General features: G+C 45.3%; 1 long non-coding RNA gene across 1 annotated transcript; it reads right to left on the bottom strand.

Annotated features, from left to right (window-relative positions):
* Positions 1-4977, bottom strand: LOC146697868 (uncharacterized). Its single transcript, XR_014923149.1, has 3 exons — positions 4658-4977; positions 2411-2611; positions 1-292 (listed from the first exon to the last, which is right to left on the bottom strand). It is a non-coding gene; the product is annotated as an uncharacterized LOC146697868 (long non-coding RNA).
* Positions 4978-23450: the final 18473 nt, after the last annotated feature.

The raw sequence follows: 23450 nt of genomic DNA, 5'->3' as shown, positions 1-23450 counted from the left end.
ATGAGGGAAAAACAACAGAAATCAGGATAGATTTTAATGTCAGGAGATGCCCTGTGATGCTGGGGCCATTGTGTAAGATTGGAATGTGTACCAGTGGCTGGTGGGTGGTCCTTGAAGGTCCCGGGAGGAGGCGGCGAGGAGGCAGCGGGTGGCTGGGCTTGAGCTGTGGATCAGGGACGTCATTAATTCTGCCTGGTGCTGCGTGTGCCCTGTGCAGCTTGGATGTCTGCCGCTGACGCTCTGTGGTTCCTGTTCTGCTGATCTCCTGGTCCACACACGGCTTCAGGGTGCACTGTACAAGGGAAGAAGAAATGCATCATTGGTTACCAAAATAAAACAGTGTCTTTCTGCCTGTGTCATTCTGTTTGGTTTCTTTGAGCGTTTGTTTCTTAAATACACAGCAAGTGTCACTCTCTCTCTCTCTCTCTCTCTGTCACACACACACACACACACACACACACACACACACACACACACCAAAGCGCACACACACACACACACACACACACACACAGACACTGTGAGGTCTGCAGTTCAAAATTTGAATCTCAGAGCTTGGTGTTTTTGTCTCCCTCCAGTGGACAAATGCAGGTATGATTAGGGTTGGTTAGGTTAAGGGGATTTAGCCAGAGCTTGACGGAATAAAATGGAATAACTGGGAAAGTAAGTGTCGTAGAGGGATGAAAGTGGTGTCTACGTGGGGATTTTCTGCCGCTCCGCACGCGCTGGTGAAGACCCCATGTCGATAGCACCAACGGTTCTGGACTTGGTGTAAATGGGTCCAAATTTGACGGAATAAAAAGGTCAAAGTGGCAGATAGGAGTGTCCGATCGGGCCGATTCCACCACCACTGTACTCAGCAGGCCCTGCCGGGTCGTTAGACACGCAGCATGGCAGGGATCGGTGACATAACATGTAGCAGTTTCCCTTCACAGAAGCGTCTGCAGCAGGTGGGTGGAGGAGGAGGCAGCAGAACCAGGCCTTTGGAGCACTGTGTCATCTCCTGGTCCTGATGCTTTGAATCTCCCTCTCTGTCTGTCTGTCTGTCTGTCTGTCACACACACACACACACAGAAGCTGGTCAAGTGCTGTGCAACTGGGATTGCACCTGTCGTCCACAGGAGGGCGCCTAGCTGGGAAGTCCAGTACATTCCATATTAAAGTTGTTGCAAGTGCATTTTTTGTGTAAAAGACAGACACACACACACACACACACACACACACACACACACACACACACACACACACACACTGTAAGGTCTGAAGTGCAAAATTTGAATTACATTCCTTTGTATCTCTCCCTCTCTCTCTCTCTCTCTCTCTCTCTCTCTGTCAACACACACACACACACACACACACACACACACACACTGTAAGGTCTGAAGTGCAAAATTTGAATTACATTCCTTTGTATCTCTCCCTCTCTCTCTCTCTCTCTCTCTCTCGCTCTCTGTCAACACACACACACACACACACACACACACACACACACACTGTAAGGTCTGAAGTGCAAAATTTGAATTACATTCCTTTGTATCTCTCCCTCTCTCTCTCTCTCTCTCTCTCTCTCTCTCTCTGTCTCTCTCTCTCTCTGTCAACACACACACACACACACACACACTCACACACACCAAAGCACACAGACAGAAGCTGGTCACAACTGCTGTGCAACTGGGATTGAACCAGGGGGGCTCCCTCTGCTGGCTCAATGCGGTACAAAGTGTCAGAAGGTGTTAGATATCTGCTTTTGACAATCAATTGCACCTGTCGTCCACAGGAGGGCGCCTAGCTTGGAAGTCCAGTACATTCCATATTAAAGTTGTTGCAAGTGCATTTTTTGTGTAAAAGACAGACACACACACACACACACACACACACACACACACACACACACACACAGTAAGGTCTGAAGTGCAAAATTTGAATTACATTCCTTTGTATCTCTCCCTCTCTCTCTCTCTCTCTCTCTCTCTGTCTCTCTCTCTCTGTCAACACACACACACACACACACACACACACACACACACACACACACACACACACACACACACACGCACACACATACGCTCAATGGAGTATAAAATAAAGACCGGGGCAGTTCTCTCACTGGAGTCTCTTAGAGTGGAGGCTGCCCTTGCTAGCAAGAAGTTCTGTGTGTTTCTCTTCTCTGAGTCTTTACTGAAGAAGTGTTTTATAACATTTTCCTTAACAACTGACATGTGTTTTTTGTGTAAAAGAGAGAGAGACACACACACACACACACACACACACACACACACACACACACACACACACACACTCACAGTCAGCGGCTCAGAGATGAGGGAAAAACAACAGAAATCAGGATAGATTTTAATGTCAGGAGATGCCCTGTGATGCTGGGGCCATTGTGTAAGATTGGAATGTGTACCAGTGGCTGGTGGGTGGTCCTTGAAGGTCCCGGGAGGAGGCGGCGAGGAGGCAGCGGGTGGCTGGGCTTGAGCTGTGGATCAGGGACGTCATTAATTCTGCCTGGTGCTGCGTGTGCCCTGTGCAGCTTGGATGTCTGCCGCTGACGCTCTGTGGTTCCTGTTCTGCTGATCTCCTGGTCCACACACGGCTTCAGGGTGCACTGTACAAGGGTTAGGGTTAGGGTTAGGGGTTAGGGTTAGGGGTTAGGGGGGTTAGGGTTAGGGTTAGGGGTTAGGGGGGTTAGGGTTAGGGGGTTAGGGGTTAGGGTTAGGGGTTAGGGTTAGGGTAGGGGTTAGGGTTAGGGGTTAGGGTTAGGGGGTTAGGGTTAGGGGGTTAGGGGGTTAGGGTTAGGGGTTAGGGTTAGGGTTAGGGGGGTTAGGGTTAGGGTTAGGTTAAGGGGATTTAGCCAGAGCTTGACGGAATAAAATGGAATAACTGGGAAAGTAAGTGTCGTAGAGGGATGAAAGTGGTGTCTACGTGGGGATTTTCTGCCGCTCCGCACGCGCTGGTGAAGACCCCATGTCGATAGCACCAACGGTTCTGGACTTGGTGTAAATGGGTCCAAATTTGACGGAATAAAAAGGTCAAAGTGGCAGATAGGAGTGTCCGATCGGGCCGATTCCACCACCACTGTACTCAGCAGGCCCTGCCGGGTCGTTAGACACGCAGCATGGCAGGGATCGGTGACATAACATGTAGCAGTTTCCCTTCACAGAAGCGTCTGCAGCAGGTGGGTGGAGGAGGAGGCAGCAGAACCAGGCCTTTGGAGCACTGTGTCATCTCCTGGTCCTGATGCTTTGAATCTCCCTCTCTGTCTGTCTGTCTGTCTGTCTGTCACACACACACACACACACAGAAGCTGGTCAAGTGCTGTGCAACTGGGATTGCACCTGTCGTCCACAGGAGGGCGCCTAGCTGGGAAGTCCAGTACATTCCATATTAAAGTTGTTGCAAGTGCATTTTTTGTGTAAAAGACAGACACACACACACACACACACACACACACACACACACACACACACACACACACACACACACTGTAAGGTCTGAAGTGCAAAATTTGAATTACATTCCTTTGTATCTCTCCCTCTCTCTCTCTCTCTCTCTCTCTCTCTCTGTCAACACACACACACACACACACACACACACACACACACACACTGTAAGGTCTGAAGTGCAAAATTTGAATTACATTCCTTTGTATCTCTCCCTCTCTCTCTCTCTCTCTCTCTCTCGCTCTCTGTCAACACACACACACACACACACACACACACACACACACACTGTAAGGTCTGAAGTGCAAAATTTGAATTACATTCCTTTGTATCTCTCCCTCTCTCTCTCTCTCTCTCTCTCTCTCTCTCTCTCTGTCTCTCTCTCTCTCTGTCAACACACACACACACACACACTCACACACACCAAAGCACACAGACAGAAGCTGGTCACAACTGCTGTGCAACTGGGATTGAACCAGGGGGGCTCCCTCTGCTGGCTCAATGCGGTACAAAGTGTCAGAAGGTGTTAGATATCTGCTTTTGACAATCAATTGCACCTGTCGTCCACAGGAGGGCGCCTAGCTTGGAAGTCCAGTACATTCCATATTAAAGTTGTTGCAAGTGCATTTTTTGTGTAAAAGACAGACACACACACACACACACACACACACACACACACACACACACACACAGTAAGGTCTGAAGTGCAAAATTTGAATTACATTCCTTTGTATCTCTCCCTCTCTCTCTCTCTCTCTCTCTCTCTGTCTCTCTCTCTCTGTCAACACACACACACACACACACACACACACACACACACACACACACACACACACACACACACACACACACACGCACACACATACGCTCAATGGAGTATAAAATAAAGACCGGGGCAGTTCTCTCACTGGAGTCTCTTAGAGTGGAGGCTGCCCTTGCTAGCAAGAAGTTCTGTGTGTTTCTCTTCTCTGAGTCTTTACTGAAGAAGTGTTTTATAACATTTTCCTTAACAACTGACATGTGTTTTTTGTGTAAAAGAGAGAGAGACACACACACACACACACACACACACACACACACACACACACACACACACACACTCACACTCAGCGGCTCAGAGATGAGGGAAAAACAACAGAAATCAGGATAGATTTTAATGTCAGGAGATGCCCTGTGATGCTGGGGCCATTGTGTAAGATTGGAATGTGTACCAGTGGCTGGTGGGTGGTCCTTGAAGGTCCCGGGAGGAGGCGGCGAGGAGGCAGCGGGTGGCTGGGCTTGAGCTGTGGATCAGGGACGTCATTAATTCTGCCTGGTGCTGCGTGTGCCCTGTGCAGCTTGGATGTCTGCCGCTGACGCTCTGTGGTTCCTGTTCTGCTGATCTCCTGGTCCACACACGGCTTCAGGGTGCACTGTACAAGGGAAGAAGAAATGCATCATTGGTTACCAAAATAAAACAGTGTCTTTCTGCCTGTGTCATTCTGTTTGGTTTCTTTGAGCGTTTGTTTCTTAAATACACAGCAAGTGTCACTCTCTCTCTCTCTCTCTCTCTGTCACACACACACACACACACACACACACACACACACACACCAAAGCGCACACACACACACACACACACACACACACAGACACTGTGAGGTCTGCAGTTCAAAATTTGAATCTCAGAGCTTGGTGTTTTTGTCTCCCTCCAGTGGACAAATGCAGGTATGATTAGGGTTGGTTAGGTTAAGGGGATTTAGCCAGAGCTTGACGGAATAAAATGGAATAACTGGGAAAGTAAGTGTCGTAGAGGGATGAAAGTGGTGTCTACGTGGGGATTTTCTGCCGCTCCGCACGCGCTGGTGAAGACCCCATGTCGATAGCACCAACGGTTCTGGACTTGGTGTAAATGGGTCCAAATTTGACGGAATAAAAAGGTCAAAGTGGCAGATAGGAGTGTCCGATCGGGCCGATTCCACCACCACTGTACTCAGCAGGCCCTGCCGGGTCGTTAGACACGCAGCATGGCAGGGATCGGTGACATAACATGTAGCAGTTTCCCTTCACAGAAGCGTCTGCAGCAGGTGGGTGGAGGAGGAGGCAGCAGAACCAGGCCTTTGGAGCACTGTGTCATCTCCTGGTCCTGATGCTTTGAATCTCCCTCTCTGTCTGTCTGTCTGTCTGTCTGTCACACACACACACACACACAGAAGCTGGTCAAGTGCTGTGCAACTGGGATTGCACCTGTCGTCCACAGGAGGGCGCCTAGCTGGGAAGTCCAGTACATTCCATATTAAAGTTGTTGCAAGTGCATTTTTTGTGTAAAAGACAGACACACACACACACACACACACACACACACACACACACACACACACACACACTGTAAGGTCTGAAGTGCAAAATTTGAATTACATTAGGGTTAGGGTTAGGGGGTTAGGGGTTAGGGTTAGGGGAAATTGAAACTCCTCCCTCGTTTAAGAGGGCAGGAGTATGTGCACGCTCCGCACCATGACCCTTCCCGAGACCCGTTACGTTATCGCCACCCCATCTACCGTATCCGGCAATCCCCAGATCCGAATCGAGGTAAGTACCGTCCTTTTCTTTTTCAGGTTCAGGTAAGTACCAAATTGTGTTTAATTTTGCCGAATTTGTGTTTTATTTGTCCTGTTTTTTAGGTTTTTAACTGTTTTTTAATAAAATTTGTCTTTGCTCAATGAATTTAGTCTCTGTGTCGTTTTTATTTCCAATTCTTAGGCTTTTAAACTGTTTTTATCCATAAATTATCCAATTTTTAGGTTATAGATTTATGATAGTCCATATACTAGGTTTTTAATTTTTTAGGCCAGTAAATCAATACATAAATGAAAAAACATCAAAAGAAATCCCCCCCGAAAATAACAAACTAAAATAACAAACTAAAATAACAAACAAAAACACGTTTTAGTGCTGACGCATGGCTGTAGCTACGTTTCGGCTGGATTGTGCCTTCTTCAGGCTGTGCACATGCGTCGCTGGCCAAATCAAAATGAAGAGACTCTTCTCTGCCCCTCCTTTTATATGTGCTGTGGCTCCTCCCTCCAGCAGCCGCTGAAAGTACCGGATGTACGTCACTTTGCTTTTTTTCTGTTTTTGTGTTTTTCTCTTTTTCTTTTTCTGATTTTTCCTTTTTCTTTTTTCTTGCTGCTTGCTTTTACTTAATCCTTTGCTTCCCTTCTTTCCTTCTCTCCTTTCCTACCTTTTCTTTGCCTTCTTCCCTTTGTCTCCTAATCCCTGAATCCCTTCCTTTTGCCTTAAAGTCCCTCCTTACTCTTCTCCCCTCCATTGACTTTCCCTTGACAGTCCCTGTTTTCTGGCCTATATTTGTCTTTGCTTTGGCTTTATTTCTGTGACTCTGTGGCCCATCTATAATTTTCCCTCTCTTGGGGTATTATCATCCGCAACTGGGGATGTTTTCTAATTTTCCCTCTCTTGGGTTTCTATTTTCCCTCTCTTGGGGTATCATCATCCGCAACTGGGGATGGAATTGGGGTACCTGCACAAAGGGGTCAGCATTGGGGTTGGGGTTAAGGTCAGGGCTTAGGCTGGGGATGGGACTAAAGATAGGGCATTAGTCATGGGGCTTGGTTAAGGTTAGGGTAAGGATGTGGGATGGGGATAGACTAGGCCAACTCGGCATTGGGGATCAAATTTGGGGTCCAAATTAGGGGTCAGAGGAATTCAATTAGGCATCCTGAGCGAGATGCAGAATAGAGGTAAGGGGTAACCGGATAAGGAATGGAAATGGCTTCGGCAACGGGCCCCAGTCAATCTGGGAAACCCAGCGGGTCCATGGCAGGACCTGGCGGGTAAGGTTAGGGGAAATTGAAACTCCTCCCTCGTTTAAGAGGGCAGGAGTATGTGCACGCTCCGCACCATGACCCTTCCCGAGACCCGTTACGTTATCGCCACCCCATCTACCGTATCCGGCAATCCCCAGATCCGAATCGAGGTAAGTACCGTCCTTTTCTTTTTCAGGTTCAGGTAAGTACCAAATTGTGTTTAATTTTGCCGAATTTGTGTTTTATTTGTCCTGTTTTTTAGGTTTTTAACTGTTTTTTAATAAAATTTGTCTTTGCTCAATGAATTTAGTCTCTGTGTCGTTTTTATTTCCAATTCTTAGGCTTTTAAACTGTTTTTATCCATAAATTATCCAATTTTTAGGTTATAGATTTATGATAGTCCATATACTAGGTTTTTAATTTTTTAGGCCAGTAAATCAATACATAAATGAAAAAACATCAAAAGAAATCCCCCCCGAAAATAACAAACTAAAATAACAAACTAAAATAACAAACAAAAACACGTTTTAGTGCTGACGCATGGCTGTAGCTACGTTTCGGCTGGATTGTGCCTTCTTCAGGCTGTGCACATGCGTCGCTGGCCAAATCAAAATGAAGAGACTCTTCTCTGCCCCTCCTTTTATATGTGCTGTGGCTCCTCCCTCCAGCAGCCGCTGAAAGTACCGGATGTACGTCACTTTGCTTTTTTTCTGTTTTTGTGTTTTTCTCTTTTTCTTTTTCTGATTTTTCCTTTTTCTTTTTTCTTGCTGCTTGCTTTTACTTAATCCTTTGCTTCCCTTCTTTCCTTCTCTCCTTTCCTACCTTTTCTTTGCCTTCTTCCCTTTGTCTCCTAATCCCTGAATCCCTTCCTTTTGCCTTAAAGTCCCTCCTTACTCTTCTCCCCTCCATTGACTTTCCCTTGACAGTCCCTGTTTTCTGGCCTATATTTGTCTTTGCTTTGGCTTTATTTCTGTGACTCTGTGGCCCATCTATAATTTTCCCTCTCTTGGGGTATTATCATCCGCAACTGGGGATGTTTTCTAATTTTCCCTCTCTTGGGTTTCTATTTTCCCTCTCTTGGGGTATCATCATCCGCAACTGGGGATGGAATTGGGGTACCTGCACAAAGGGGTCAGCATTGGGGTTGGGGTTAAGGTCAGGGCTTAGGCTGGGGATGGGACTAAAGATAGGGCATTAGTCATGGGGCTTGGTTAAGGTTAGGGTAAGGATGTGGGATGGGGATAGACTAGGCCAACTCGGCATTGGGGATCAAATTTGGGGTCCAAATTAGGGGTCAGAGGAATTCAATTAGGCATCCTGAGCGAGATGCAGAATAGAGGTAAGGGGTAACCGGATAAGGAATGGAAATGGCTTCGGCAACGGGCCCCAGTCAATCTGGGAAACCCAGCGGGTCCATGGCAGGACCTGGCGGGTAAGGTTAGGGGAAATTGAAACTCCTCCCTCGTTTAAGAGGGCAGGAGTATGTGCACGCTCCGCACCATGACCCTTCCCGAGACCCGTTACGTTATCGCCACCCCATCTACCGTATCCGGCAATCCCCAGATCCGAATCGAGGTAAGTACCGTCCTTTTCTTTTTCAGGTTCAGGTAAGTACCAAATTGTGTTTAATTTTGCCGAATTTGTGTTTTATTTGTCCTGTTTTTTAGGTTTTTAACTGTTTTTTAATAAAATTTGTCTTTGCTCAATGAATTTAGTCTCTGTGTCGTTTTTATTTCCAATTCTTAGGCTTTTAAACTGTTTTTATCCATAAATTATCCAATTTTTAGGTTATAGATTTATGATAGTCCATATACTAGGTTTTTAATTTTTTAGGCCAGTAAATCAATACATAAATGAAAAAACATCAAAAGAAATCCCCCCCGAAAATAACAAACTAAAATAACAAACTAAAATAACAAACAAAAACACGTTTTAGTGCTGACGCATGGCTGTAGCTACGTTTCGGCTGGATTGTGCCTTCTTCAGGCTGTGCACATGCGTCGCTGGCCAAATCAAAATGAAGAGACTCTTCTCTGCCCCTCCTTTTATATGTGCTGTGGCTCCTCCCTCCAGCAGCCGCTGAAAGTACCGGATGTACGTCACTTTGCTTTTTTTCTGTTTTTGTGTTTTTCTCTTTTTCTTTTTCTGATTTTTCCTTTTTCTTTTTTCTTGCTGCTTGCTTTTACTTAATCCTTTGCTTCCCTTCTTTCCTTCTCTCCTTTCCTACCTTTTCTTTGCCTTCTTCCCTTTGTCTCCTAATCCCTGAATCCCTTCCTTTTGCCTTAAAGTCCCTCCTTACTCTTCTCCCCTCCATTGACTTTCCCTTGACAGTCCCTGTTTTCTGGCCTATATTTGTCTTTGCTTTGGCTTTATTTCTGTGACTCTGTGGCCCATCTATAATTTTCCCTCTCTTGGGGTATTATCATCCGCAACTGGGGATGTTTTCTAATTTTCCCTCTCTTGGGTTTCTATTTTCCCTCTCTTGGGGTATCATCATCCGCAACTGGGGATGGAATTGGGGTACCTGCACAAAGGGGTCAGCATTGGGGTTGGGGTTAAGGTCAGGGCTTAGGCTGGGGATGGGACTAAAGATAGGGCATTAGTCATGGGGCTTGGTTAAGGTTAGGGTAAGGATGTGGGATGGGGATAGACTAGGCCAACTCGGCATTGGGGATCAAATTTGGGGTCCAAATTAGGGGTCAGAGGAATTCAATTAGGCATCCTGAGCGAGATGCAGAATAGAGGTAAGGGGTAACCGGATAAGGAATGGAAATGGCTTCGGCAACGGGCCCCAGTCAATCTGGGAAACCCAGCGGGTCCATGGCAGGACCTGGCGGGTAAGGTTAGGGGAAATTGAAACTCCTCCCTCGTTTAAGAGGGCAGGAGTATGTGCACGCTCCGCACCATGACCCTTCCCGAGACCCGTTACGTTATCGCCACCCCATCTACCGTATCCGGCAATCCCCAGATCCGAATCGAGGTAAGTACCGTCCTTTTCTTTTTCAGGTTCAGGTAAGTACCAAATTGTGTTTAATTTTGCCGAATTTGTGTTTTATTTGTCCTGTTTTTTAGGTTTTTAACTGTTTTTTAATAAAATTTGTCTTTGCTCAATGAATTTAGTCTCTGTGTCGTTTTTATTTCCAATTCTTAGGCTTTTAAACTGTTTTTATCCATAAATTATCCAATTTTTAGGTTATAGATTTATGATAGTCCATATACTAGGTTTTTAATTTTTTAGGCCAGTAAATCAATACATAAATGAAAAAACATCAAAAGAAATCCCCCCCGAAAATAACAAACTAAAATAACAAACTAAAATAACAAACAAAAACACGTTTTAGTGCTGACGCATGGCTGTAGCTACGTTTCGGCTGGATTGTGCCTTCTTCAGGCTGTGCACATGCGTCGCTGGCCAAATCAAAATGAAGAGACTCTTCTCTGCCCCTCCTTTTATATGTGCTGTGGCTCCTCCCTCCAGCAGCCGCTGAAAGTACCGGATGTACGTCACTTTGCTTTTTTTCTGTTTTTGTGTTTTTCTCTTTTTCTTTTTCTGATTTTTCCTTTTTCTTTTTTCTTGCTGCTTGCTTTTACTTAATCCTTTGCTTCCCTTCTTTCCTTCTCTCCTTTCCTACCTTTTCTTTGCCTTCTTCCCTTTGTCTCCTAATCCCTGAATCCCTTCCTTTTGCCTTAAAGTCCCTCCTTACTCTTCTCCCCTCCATTGACTTTCCCTTGACAGTCCCTGTTTTCTGGCCTATATTTGTCTTTGCTTTGGCTTTATTTCTGTGACTCTGTGGCCCATCTATAATTAGGGTTAGGGTTAGGGTTAGGGGTTAGGGGGGTTAGGGTTAGGGTAGGGTTAGGGTTAGGGGGTTAGGTGTTGAGTAAGGAACAGGCCACCAGCAAGCTGGTAGCCTGAAGTGCACGGGCCATCGATGGGGCTGGGTAGTGGTGTCCCTGCCCTGGTTCAAAAAATTACCCATTTCTAGGGTTTAGTGCACTTCATTGGGCCTTCGCGACGTTTCGGCGTAGTTTCGCCTTCCTCAGGCTGGCCCAATGTGTCTCTGACTGCTTGTTCTCTGTTCTGCCTCTCTTGGCTTTTATACTGTCACTTGACTCCTCCTTCTTTTAGGTTTTCTATTTGTGTTTTTCTGCTTTCTCTATTTCTGCCTCTCTTGGCTTTCATACGTGACTTTTTTCTCTGTTTCTGCCTCTCTTGGCTTTTATACTTTTATTACGTGACTTTATCTTGTCTTACGTTTTTCTCTGTTTCTGCCTCTCTTGGCTTTTATACTTTTATTTCTCTTACGTGACTTTATCTTGTCTTACGTTTTTCTCTGTTTCTGCCTCTCTTGGCTTTCATTTTTCTCTGTTTCTGCCTCTCTTGGCTTTTATACTTTTATTACGTGACTTTCCTTAACTTTTTCTGTTTCTTTGCTTTTCTTTCTCCTTTCTGACTTTCTTGTCTTTCTTAGGGACCCCCCTGGTTAGGGTTAGGATTTGTTAGTGGGCAGGGGCACCCCCAACCCCACGAGGCACTGGCTGGTTAGGTGTTGAGTAAGGAACAGGCCACCAGCAAGCTGGTAGCCTGAAGTGCACGGGCCATCGATGGGGCTGGGTAGTGGTGTCCCTGCCCTGGTTCAAAAAATTACCCATTTCTAGGGTTTAGTGCACTTCATTGGGCCTTCGCGACGTTTCGGCGTAGTTTCGCCTTCCTCAGGCTGGCCCAATGTGTCTCTGACTGCTTGTTCTCTGTTCTGCCTCTCTTGGCTTTTATACTGTCACTTGACTCCTCCTTCTTTTAGGTTTTCTATTTGTGTTTTTCTGCTTTCTCTATTTCTGCCTCTCTTGGCTTTCATACGTGACTTTTTTCTCTGTTTCTGCCTCTCTTGGCTTTTATACTTTTATTACGTGACTTTATCTTGTCTTACGTTTTTCTCTGTTTCTGCCTCTCTTGGCTTTTATACTTTTATTTCTCTTACGTGACTTTATCTTGTCTTACGTTTTTCTCTGTTTCTGCCTCTCTTGGCTTTCATTTTTCTCTGTTTCTGCCTCTCTTGGCTTTTATACTTTTATTACGTGACTTTCCTTAACTTTTTCTGTTTCTTTGCTTTTCTTTCTCCTTTCTGACTTTCTTGTCTTTCTTAGGGACCCCCCTGGTTAGGGTTAGGATTTGTTAGTGGGCAGGGGCACCCCCAACCCCACGAGGCACTGGCTGGTTAGGTGTTGAGTAAGGAACAGGCCACCAGCAAGCTGGTAGCCTGAAGTGCACGGGCCATCGATGGGGCTGGGTAGTGGTGTCCCTGCCCTGGTTCAAAAAATTACCCATTTCTAGGGTTTAGTGCACTTCATTGGGCCTTCGCGACGTTTCGGCGTAGTTTCGCCTTCCTCAGGCTGGCCCAATGTGTCTCTGACTGCTTGTTCTCTGTTCTGCCTCTCTTGGCTTTTATACTGTCACTTGACTCCTCCTTCTTTTAGGTTTTCTATTTGTGTTTTTCTGCTTTCTCTATTTCTGCCTCTCTTGGCTTTCATACGTGACTTTTTTCTCTGTTTCTGCCTCTCTTGGCTTTTATACTTTTATTACGTGACTTTATCTTGTCTTACGTTTTTCTCTGTTTCTGCCTCTCTTGGCTTTTATACTTTTATTTCTCTTACGTGACTTTATCTTGTCTTACGTTTTTCTCTGTTTCTGCCTCTCTTGGCTTTCATTTTTCTCTGTTTCTGCCTCTCTTGGCTTTTATACTTTTATTACGTGACTTTCCTTAACTTTTTCTGTTTCTTTGCTTTTCTTTCTCCTTTCTGACTTTCTTGTCTTTCTTAGGGACCCCCCTGGTTAGGGTTAGGATTTGTTAGTGGGCAGGGGCACCCCCAACCCCACGAGGCACTGGCTGGTTAGGTGTTGAGTAAGGAACAGGCCACCAGCAAGCTGGTAGCCTGAAGTGCACGGGCCATCGATGGGGCTGGGTAGTGGTGTCCCTGCCCTGGTTCAAAAAATTACCCATTTCTAGGGTTTAGTGCACTTCATTGGGCCTTCGCGACGTTTCGGCGTAGTTTCGCCTTCCTCAGGCTGGCCCAATGTGTCTCTGACTGCTTGTTCTCTGTTCTGCCTCTCTTGGCTTTTATACTGTCACTTGACTCCTCCTTCTTTTAGGTTTTCTATTTGTGTTTTTCTGCTTTCTCTATTTCTGCCTCTCTTGGCTTTCATACGTGACTTTTTTCTCTGTTTCTGCCTCTCTTGGCTTTTATACTTTTATTACGTGACTTTATCTTGTCTTACGTTTTTCTCTGTTTCTGCCTCTCTTGGCTTTTATACTTTTATTTCTCTTACGTGACTTTATCTTGTCTTACGTTTTTCTCTGTTTCTGCCTCTCTTGGCTTTCATTTTTCTCTGTTTCTGCCTCTCTTGGCTTTTATACTTTTATTACGTGACTTTCCTTAACTTTTTCTGTTTCTTTGCTTTTCTTTCTCCTTTCTGACTTTCTTGTCTTTCTTAGGGACCCCCCTGGTTAGGGTTAGGATTTGTTAGTGGGCAGGGGCACCCCCAACCCCACGAGGCACTGGCTGGTTAGGTGTTGAGTAAGGAACAGGCCACCAGCAAGCTGGTAGCCTGAAGTGCACGGGCCATCGATGGGGCTGGGTAGTGGTGTCCCTGCCCTGGTTCAAAAAATTACCCATTTCTAGGGTTTAGTGCACTTCATTGGGCCTTCGCGACGTTTCGGCGTAGTTTCGCCTTCCTCAGGCTGGCCCAATGTGTCTCTGACTGCTTGTTCTCTGTTCTGCCTCTCTTGGCTTTTATACTGTCACTTGACTCCTCCTTCTTTTAGGTTTTCTATTTGTGTTTTTCTGCTTTCTCTATTTCTGCCTCTCTTGGCTTTCATACGTGACTTTTTTCTCTGTTTCTGCCTCTCTTGGCTTTTATACTTTTATTACGTGACTTTATCTTGTCTTACGTTTTTCTCTGTTTCTGCCTCTCTTGGCTTTTATACTTTTATTTCTCTTACGTGACTTTATCTTGTCTTACGTTTTTCTCTGTTTCTGCCTCTCTTGGCTTTCATTTTTCTCTGTTTCTGCCTCTCTTGGCTTTTATACTTTTATTACGTGACTTTCCTTAACTTTTTCTGTTTCTTTGCTTTTCTTTCTCCTTTCTGACTTTCTTGTCTTTCTTAGGGACCCCCCTGGTTAGGGTTAGGATTTGTTAGTGGGCAGGGGCACCCCCAACCCCACGAGGCACTGGCTGGTTAGGTGTTGAGTAAGGAACAGGCCACCAGCAAGCTGGTAGCCTGAAGTGCACGGGCCATCGATGGGGCTGGGTAGTGGTGTCCCTGCCCTGGTTCAAAAAATTACCCATTTCTAGGGTTTAGTGCACTTCATTGGGCCTTCGCGACGTTTCGGCGTAGTTTCGCCTTCCTCAGGCTGGCCCAATGTGTCTCTGACTGCTTGTTCTCTGTTCTGCCTCTCTTGGCTTTTATACTGTCACTTGACTCCTCCTTCTTTTAGGTTTTCTATTTGTGTTTTTCTGCTTTCTCTATTTCTGCCTCTCTTGGCTTTCATACGTGACTTTTTTCTCTGTTTCTGCCTCTCTTGGCTTTTATACTTTTATTACGTGACTTTATCTTGTCTTACGTTTTTCTCTGTTTCTGCCTCTCTTGGCTTTTATACTTTTATTTCTCTTACGTGACTTTATCTTGTCTTACGTTTTTCTCTGTTTCTGCCTCTCTTGGCTTTCATTTTTCTCTGTTTCTGCCTCTCTTGGCTTTTATACTTTTATTACGTGACTTTCCTTAACTTTTTCTGTTTCTTTGCTTTTCTTTCTCCTTTCTGACTTTCTTGTCTTTCTTAGGGACCCCCCTGGTTAGGGTTAGGATTTGTTAGTGGGCAGGGGCACCCCCAACCCCACGAGGCACTGGCTGGTTAGGTGTTGAGTAAGGAACAGGCCACCAGCAAGCTGGTAGCCTGAAGTGCACGGGCCATCGATGGGGCTGGGTAGTGGTGTCCCTGCCCTGGTTCAAAAAATTACCCATTTCTAGGGTTTAGTGCACTTCATTGGGCCTTCGCGACGTTTCGGCGTAGTTTCGCCTTCCTCAGGCTGGCCCAATGTGTCTCTGACTGCTTGTTCTCTGTTCTGCCTCTCTTGGCTTTTATACTGTCACTTGACTCCTCCTTCTTTTAGGTTTTCTATTTGTGTTTTTCTGCTTTCTCTATTTCTGCCTCTCTTGGCTTTCATACGTGACTTTTTTCTCTGTTTCTGCCTCTCTTGGCTTTTATACTTTTATTACGTGACTTTATCTTGTCTTACGTTTTTCTCTGTTTCTGCCTCTCTTGGCTTTTATACTTTTATTTCTCTTACGTGACTTTATCTTGTCTTACGTTTTTCTCTGTTTCTGCCTCTCTTGGCTTTCATTTTTCTCTGTTTCTGCCTCTCTTGGCTTTTATACTTTTATTACGTGACTTTCCTTAACTTTTTCTGTTTCTTTGCTTTTCTTTCTCCTTTCTGACTTTCTTGTCTTTCTTAGGGACCCCCCTGGTTAGGGTTAGGATTTGTTAGTGGGCAGGGGCACCCCCAACCCCACGAGGCACTGGCTGGTTAGGTGTTGAGTAAGGAACAGGCCACCAGCAAGCTGGTAGCCTGAAGTGCACGGGCCATCGATGGGGCTGGGTAGTGGTGTCCCTGCCCTGGTTCAAAAAATTACCCATTTCTAGGGTTTAGTGCACTTCATTGGGCCTTCGCGACGTTTCGGCGTAGTTTCGCCTTCCTCAGGCTGGCCCAATGTGTCTCTGACTGCTTGTTCTCTGTTCTGCCTCTCTTGGCTTTTATACTGTCACTTGACTCCTCCTTCTTTTAGGTTTTCTATTTGTGTTTTTCTGCTTTCTCTATTTCTGCCTCTCTTGGCTTTCATACGTGACTTTTTTCTCTGTTTCTGCCTCTCTTGGCTTTTATACTTTTATTACGTGACTTTATCTTGTCTTACGTTTTTCTCTGTTTCTGCCTCTCTTGGCTTTTATACTTTTATTTCTCTTACGTGACTTTATCTTGTCTTACGTTTTTCTCTGTTTCTGCCTCTCTTGGCTTTCATTTTTCTCTGTTTCTGCCTCTCTTGGCTTTTATACTTTTATTACGTGACTTTCCTTAACTTTTTCTGTTTCTTTGCTTTTCTTTCTCCTTTCTGACTTTCTTGTCTTTCTTAGGGACCCCCCTGGTTAGGGTTAGGATTTGTTAGTGGGCAGGGGCACCCCCAACCCCACGAGGCACTGGCTGGTTAGGTGTTGAGTAAGGAACAGGCCACCAGCAAGCTGGTAGCCTGAAGTGCACGGGCCATCGATGGGGCTGGGTAGTGGTGTCCCTGCCCTGGTTCAAAAAATTACCCATTTCTAGGGTTTAGTGCACTTCATTGGGCCTTCGCGACGTTTCGGCGTAGTTTCGCCTTCCTCAGGCTGGCCCAATGTGTCTCTGACTGCTTGTTCTCTGTTCTGCCTCTCTTGGCTTTTATACTGTCACTTGACTCCTCCTTCTTTTAGGTTTTCTATTTGTGTTTTTCTGCTTTCTCTATTTCTGCCTCTCTTGGCTTTCATACGTGACTTTTTTCTCTGTTTCTGCCTCTCTTGGCTTTTATACTTTTATTACGTGACTTTATCTTGTCTTACGTTTTTCTCTGTTTCTGCCTCTCTTGGCTTTTATACTTTTATTTCTCTTACGTGACTTTATCTTGTCTTACGTTTTTCTCTGTTTCTGCCTCTCTTGGCTTTCATTTTTCTCTGTTTCTGCCTCTCTTGGCTTTTATACTTTTATTACGTGACTTTCCTTAACTTTTTCTGTTTCTTTGCTTTTCTTTCTCCTTTCTGACTTTCTTGTCTTTCTTAGGGACCCCCCTGGTTAGGGTTAGGATTTGTTAGTGGGCAGGGGCACCCCCAACCCCACGAGGCACTGGCTGGTTAGGTGTTGAGTAAGGAACAGGCCACCAGCAAGCTGGTAGCCTGAAGTGCACGGGCCATCGATGGGGCTGGGTAGTGGTGTCCCTGCCCTGGTTCAAAAAATTACCCATTTCTAGGGTTTAGTGCACTTCATTGGGCCTTCGCGACGTTTCGGCGTAGTTTCGCCTTCCTCAGGCTGGCCCAATGTGTCTCTGACTGCTTGTTCTCTGTTCTGCCTCTCTTGGCTTTTATACTGTCACTTGACTCCTCCTTCTTTTAGGTTTTCTATTTGTGTTTTTCTGCTTTCTCTATTTCTGCCTCTCTTGGCTTTCATACGTGACTTTTTTCTCTGTTTCTGCCTCTCTTGGCTTTTATACTTTTATTACGTGACTTTATCTTGTCTTACGTTTTTCTCTGTTTCTGCCTCTCTTGGCTTTTATACTTTTATTTCTCTTACGTGACTTTATCTTGTCTTACGTTTTTCTCTGTTTCTGCCTCTCTTGGCTTTCATTTTTCTCTGTTTCTGCCTCTCTTGGCTTTTATACTTTTATTACGTGACTTTCCTTAACTTTTTCTGTTTCTTTGCTTTTCTTTCTCCTTTCTGACTTTCTTGTCTTTCTTAGGGACCCCCCTGGTTAGGGTTAGGATTTGTTAGTGGGCAGGGGCACCCCCAACCCCACGAGGCACTGGCTGGTTAGGTGTTGAGTAAGGAACAGGCCACCAGCAAGCTGGTAGCCTGAAGTGCACGGGCCATCGATGGGGCTGGGTAGTGGTGTCCCTGCCCTGGTTCAAAAAATTACCCATTTCTAGGGTTTAGTGCACTTCATTGGGCCTTCGCGACGTTTCGGCGTAGTTTCGCCTTCCTCAGGCTGGCCCAATGTGTCTCTGACTGCTTGTTCTCTGTTCTGCCTCTCTTGGCTTTTATACTGTCACTTGACTCCTCCTTCTTTTAGGTTTTCTATTTGTGTTTTTCTGCTTTCTCTATTTCTGCCTCTCTTGGCTTTCATACGTGACTTTTTTCTCTGTTTCTGCCTCTCTTGGCTTTTATACTTTTATTACGTGACTTTATCTTGTCTTACGTTTTTCTCTGTTTCTGCCTCTCTTGGCTTTTATACTTTTATTTCTCTTACGTGACTTTATCTTGTCTTACGTTTTTCTCTGTTTCTGCCTCTCTTGGCTTTCATTTTTCTCTGTTTCTGCCTCTCTTGGCTTTTATACTTTTATTACGTGACTTTCCTTAACTTTTTCTGTTTCTTTGCTTTTCTTTCTCCTTTCTGACTTTCTTGTCTTTCTTAGGGACCCCCCTGGTTAGGGTTAGGATTTGTTAGTGGGCAGGGGCACCCCCAACCCCACGAGGCACTGGCTGGTTAGGTGTTGAGTAAGGAACAGGCCACCAGCAAGCTGGTAGCCTGAAGTGCACGGGCCATCGATGGGGCTGGGTAGTGGTGTCCCTGCCCTGGTTCAAAAAATTACCCATTTCTAGGGTTTAGTGCACTTCATTGGGCCTTCGCGACGTTTCGGCGTAGTTTCGCCTTCCTCAGGCTGGCCCAATGTGTCTCTGACTGCTTGTTCTCTGTTCTGCCTCTCTTGGCTTTTATACTGTCACTTGACTCCTCCTTCTTTTAGGTTTTCTATTTGTGTTTTTCTGCTTTCTCTATTTCTGCCTCTCTTGGCTTTCATACGTGACTTTTTTCTCTGTTTCTGCCTCTCTTGGCTTTTATACTTTTATTACGTGACTTTATCTTGTCTTACGTTTTTCTCTGTTTCTGCCTCTCTTGGCTTTTATACTTTTATTTCTCTTACGTGACTTTATCTTGTCTTACGTTTTTCTCTGTTTCTGCCTCTCTTGGCTTTCATTTTTCTCTGTTTCTGCCTCTCTTGGCTTTTATACTTTTATTACGTGACTTTCCTTAACTTTTTCTGTTTCTTTGCTTTTCTTTCTCCTTTCTGACTTTCTTGTCTTTCTTAGGGACCCCCCTGGTTAGGGTTAGGATTTGTTAGTGGGCAGGGGCACCCCCAACCCCACGAGGCACTGGCTGGTTAGGTGTTGAGTAAGGAACAGGCCACCAGCAAGCTGGTAGCCTGAAGTGCACGGGCCATCGATGGGGCTGGGTAGTGGTGTCCCTGCCCTGGTTCAAAAAATTACCCATTTCTAGGGTTTAGTGCACTTCATTGGGCCTTCGCGACGTTTCGGCGTAGTTTCGCCTTCCTCAGGCTGGCCCAATGTGTCTCTGACTGCTTGTTCTCTGTTCTGCCTCTCTTGGCTTTTATACTGTCACTTGACTCCTCCTTCTTTTAGGTTTTCTATTTGTGTTTTTCTGCTTTCTCTATTTCTGCCTCTCTTGGCTTTCATACGTGACTTTTTTCTCTGTTTCTGCCTCTCTTGGCTTTTATACTTTTATTACGTGACTTTATCTTGTCTTACGTTTTTCTCTGTTTCTGCCTCTCTTGGCTTTTATACTTTTATTTCTCTTACGTGACTTTATCTTGTCTTACGTTTTTCTCTGTTTCTGCCTCTCTTGGCTTTCATTTTTCTCTGTTTCTGCCTCTCTTGGCTTTTATACTTTTATTACGTGACTTTCCTTAACTTTTTCTGTTTCTTTGCTTTTCTTTCTCCTTTCTGACTTTCTTGTCTTTCTTAGGGACCCCCCTGGTTAGGGTTAGGATTTGTTAGTGGGCAGGGGCACCCCCAACCCCACGAGGCACTGGCTGGTTAGGTGTTGAGTAAGGAACAGGCCACCAGCAAGCTGGTAGCCTGAAGTGCACGGGCCATCGATGGGGCTGGGTAGTGGTGTCCCTGCCCTGGTTCAAAAAATTACCCATTTCTAGGGTTTAGTGCACTTCATTGGGCCTTCGCGACGTTTCGGCGTAGTTTCGCCTTCCTCAGGCTGGCCCAATGTGTCTCTGACTGCTTGTTCTCTGTTCTGCCTCTCTTGGCTTTTATACTGTCACTTGACTCCTCCTTCTTTTAGGTTTTCTATTTGTGTTTTTCTGCTTTCTCTATTTCTGCCTCTCTTGGCTTTCATACGTGACTTTTTTCTCTGTTTCTGCCTCTCTTGGCTTTTATACTTTTATTACGTGACTTTATCTTGTCTTACGTTTTTCTCTGTTTCTGCCTCTCTTGGCTTTTATACTTTTATTTCTCTTACGTGACTTTATCTTGTCTTACGTTTTTCTCTGTTTCTGCCTCTCTTGGCTTTCATTTTTCTCTGTTTCTGCCTCTCTTGGCTTTTATACTTTTATTACGTGACTTTCCTTAACTTTTTCTGTTTCTTTGCTTTTCTTTCTCCTTTCTGACTTTCTTGTCTTTCTTAGGGACCCCCCTGGTTAGGGTTAGGATTTGTTAGTGGGCAGGGGCACCCCCAACCCCACGAGGCACTGGCTGGTTAGGTGTTGAGTAAGGAACAGGCCACCAGCAAGCTGGTAGCCTGAAGTGCACGGGCCATCGATGGGGCTGGGTAGTGGTGTCCCTGCCCTGGTTCAAAAAATTACCCATTTCTAGGGTTTAGTGCACTTCATTGGGCCTTCGCGACGTTTCGGCGTAGTTTCGCCTTCCTCAGGCTGGCCCAATGTGTCTCTGACTGCTTGTTCTCTGTTCTGCCTCTCTTGGCTTTTATACTGTCACTTGACTCCTCCTTCTTTTAGGTTTTCTATTTGTGTTTTTCTGCTTTCTCTATTTCTGCCTCTCTTGGCTTTCATACGTGACTTTTTTCTCTGTTTCTGCCTCTCTTGGCTTTTATACTTTTATTACGTGACTTTATCTTGTCTTACGTTTTTCTCTGTTTCTGCCTCTCTTGGCTTTTATACTTTTATTTCTCTTACGTGACTTTATCTTGTCTTACGTTTTTCTCTGTTTCTGCCTCTCTTGGCTTTCATTTTTCTCTGTTTCTGCCTCTCTTGGCTTTTATACTTTTATTACGTGACTTTCCTTAACTTTTTCTGTTTCTTTGCTTTTCTTTCTCCTTTCTGACTTTCTTGTCTTTCTTAGGGACCCCCCTGGTTAGGGTTAGGATTTGTTAGTGGGCAGGGGCACCCCCAACCCCACGAGGCACTGGCTGGTTAGGTGTTGAGTAAGGAACAGGCCACCAGCAAGCTGGTAGCCTGAAGTGCACGGGCCATCGATGGGGCTGGGTAGTGGTGTCCCTGCCCTGGTTCAAAAAATTACCCATTTCTAGGGTTTAGTGCACTTCATTGGGCCTTCGCGACGTTTCGGCGTAGTTTCGCCTTCCTCAGGCTGGCCCAATGTGTCTCTGACTGCTTGTTCTCTGTTCTGCCTCTCTTGGCTTTTATACTGTCACTTGACTCCTCCTTCTTTTAGGTTTTCTATTTGTGTTTTTCTGCTTTCTCTATTTCTGCCTCTCTTGGCTTTCATACGTGACTTTTTTCTCTGTTTCTGCCTCTCTTGGCTTTTATACTTTTATTACGTGACTTTATCTTGTCTTACGTTTTTCTCTGTTTCTGCCTCTCTTGGCTTTTATACTTTTATTTCTCTTACGTGACTTTATCTTGTCTTACGTTTTTCTCTGTTTCTGCCTCTCTTGGCTTTCATTTTTCTCTGTTTCTGCCTCTCTTGGCTTTTATACTTTTATTACGTGACTTTCCTTAACTTTTTCTGTTTCTTTGCTTTTCTTTCTCCTTTCTGACTTTCTTGTCTTTCTTAGGGACCCCCCTGGTTAGGGTTAGGATTTGTTAGTGGGCAGGGGCACCCCCAACCCCACGAGGCACTGGCTGGTTAGGTGTTGAGTAAGGAACAGGCCACCAGCAAGCTGGTAGCCTGAAGTGCACGGGCCATCGATGGGGCTGGGTAGTGGTGTCCCTGCCCTGGTTCAAAAAATTACCCATTTCTAGGGTTTAGTGCACTTCATTGGGCCTTCGCGACGTTTCGGCGTAGTTTCGCCTTCCTCAGGCTGGCCCAATGTGTCTCTGACTGCTTGTTCTCTGTTCTGCCTCTCTTGGCTTTTATACTGTCACTTGACTCCTCCTTCTTTTAGGTTTTCTATTTGTGTTTTTCTGCTTTCTCTATTTCTGCCTCTCTTGGCTTTCATACGTGACTTTTTTCTCTGTTTCTGCCTCTCTTGGCTTTTATACTTTTATTACGTGACTTTATCTTGTCTTACGTTTTTCTCTGTTTCTGCCTCTCTTGGCTTTTATACTTTTATTTCTCTTACGTGACTTTATCTTGTCTTACGTTTTTCTCTGTTTCTGCCTCTCTTGGCTTTCATTTTTCTCTGTTTCTGCCTCTCTTGGCTTTTATACTTTTATTACGTGACTTTCCTTAACTTTTTCTGTTTCTTTGCTTTTCTTTCTCCTTTCTGACTTTCTTGTCTTTCTTAGGGACCCCCCTGGTTAGGGTTAGGATTTGTTAGTGGGCAGGGGCACCCCCAACCCCACGAGGCACTGGCTGGTTAGGTGTTGAGTAAGGAACAGGCCACCAGCAAGCTGGTAGCCTGAAGTGCACGGGCCATCGATGGGGCTGGGTAGTGGTGTCCCTGCCCTGGTTCAAAAAATTACCCATTTCTAGGGTTTAGTGCACTTCATTGGGCCTTCGCGACGTTTCGGCGTAGTTTCGCCTTCCTCAGGCTGGCCCAATGTGTCTCTGACTGCTTGTTCTCTGTTCTGCCTCTCTTGGCTTTTATACTGTCACTTGACTCCTCCTTCTTTTAGGTTTTCTATTTGTGTTTTTCTGCTTTCTCTATTTCTGCCTCTCTTGGCTTTCATACGTGACTTTTTTCTCTGTTTCTGCCTCTCTTGGCTTTTATACTTTTATTACGTGACTTTATCTTGTCTTACGTTTTTCTCTGTTTCTGCCTCTCTTGGCTTTTATACTTTTATTTCTCTTACGTGACTTTATCTTGTCTTACGTTTTTCTCTGTTTCTGCCTCTCTTGGCTTTCATTTTTCTCTGTTTCTGCCTCTCTTGGCTTTTATACTTTTATTACGTGACTTTCCTTAACTTTTTCTGTTTCTTTGCTTTTCTTTCTCCTTTCTGACTTTCTTGTCTTTCTTAGGGACCCCCCTGGTTAGGGTTAGGATTTGTTAGTGGGCAGGGGCACCCCCAACCCCACGAGGCACTGGCTGGTTAGGTGTTGAGTAAGGAACAGGCCACCAGCAAGCTGGTAGCCTGAAGTGCACGGGCCATCGATGGGGCTGGGTAGTGGTGTCCCTGCCCTGGTTCAAAAAATTACCCATTTCTAGGGTTTAGTGCACTTCATTGGGCCTTCGCGACGTTTCGGCGTAGTTTCGCCTTCCTCAGGCTGGCCCAATGTGTCTCTGACTGCTTGTTCTCTGTTCTGCCT

Source organism: Copadichromis virginalis, linkage group LG12 (genome assembly GCF_057382275.1).
Source record: "Copadichromis virginalis isolate Kocher_CV1m ecotype Utaka linkage group LG12, C_Virginalis_male_GT1.1, whole genome shotgun sequence".
Classification (NCBI taxonomy): domain Eukaryota; kingdom Metazoa; phylum Chordata; class Actinopteri; order Cichliformes; family Cichlidae; genus Copadichromis; species Copadichromis virginalis.
Note: the sequence above shows the minus strand (reverse complement) of the source record. Positions and strands in the feature narration are given on the sequence as shown.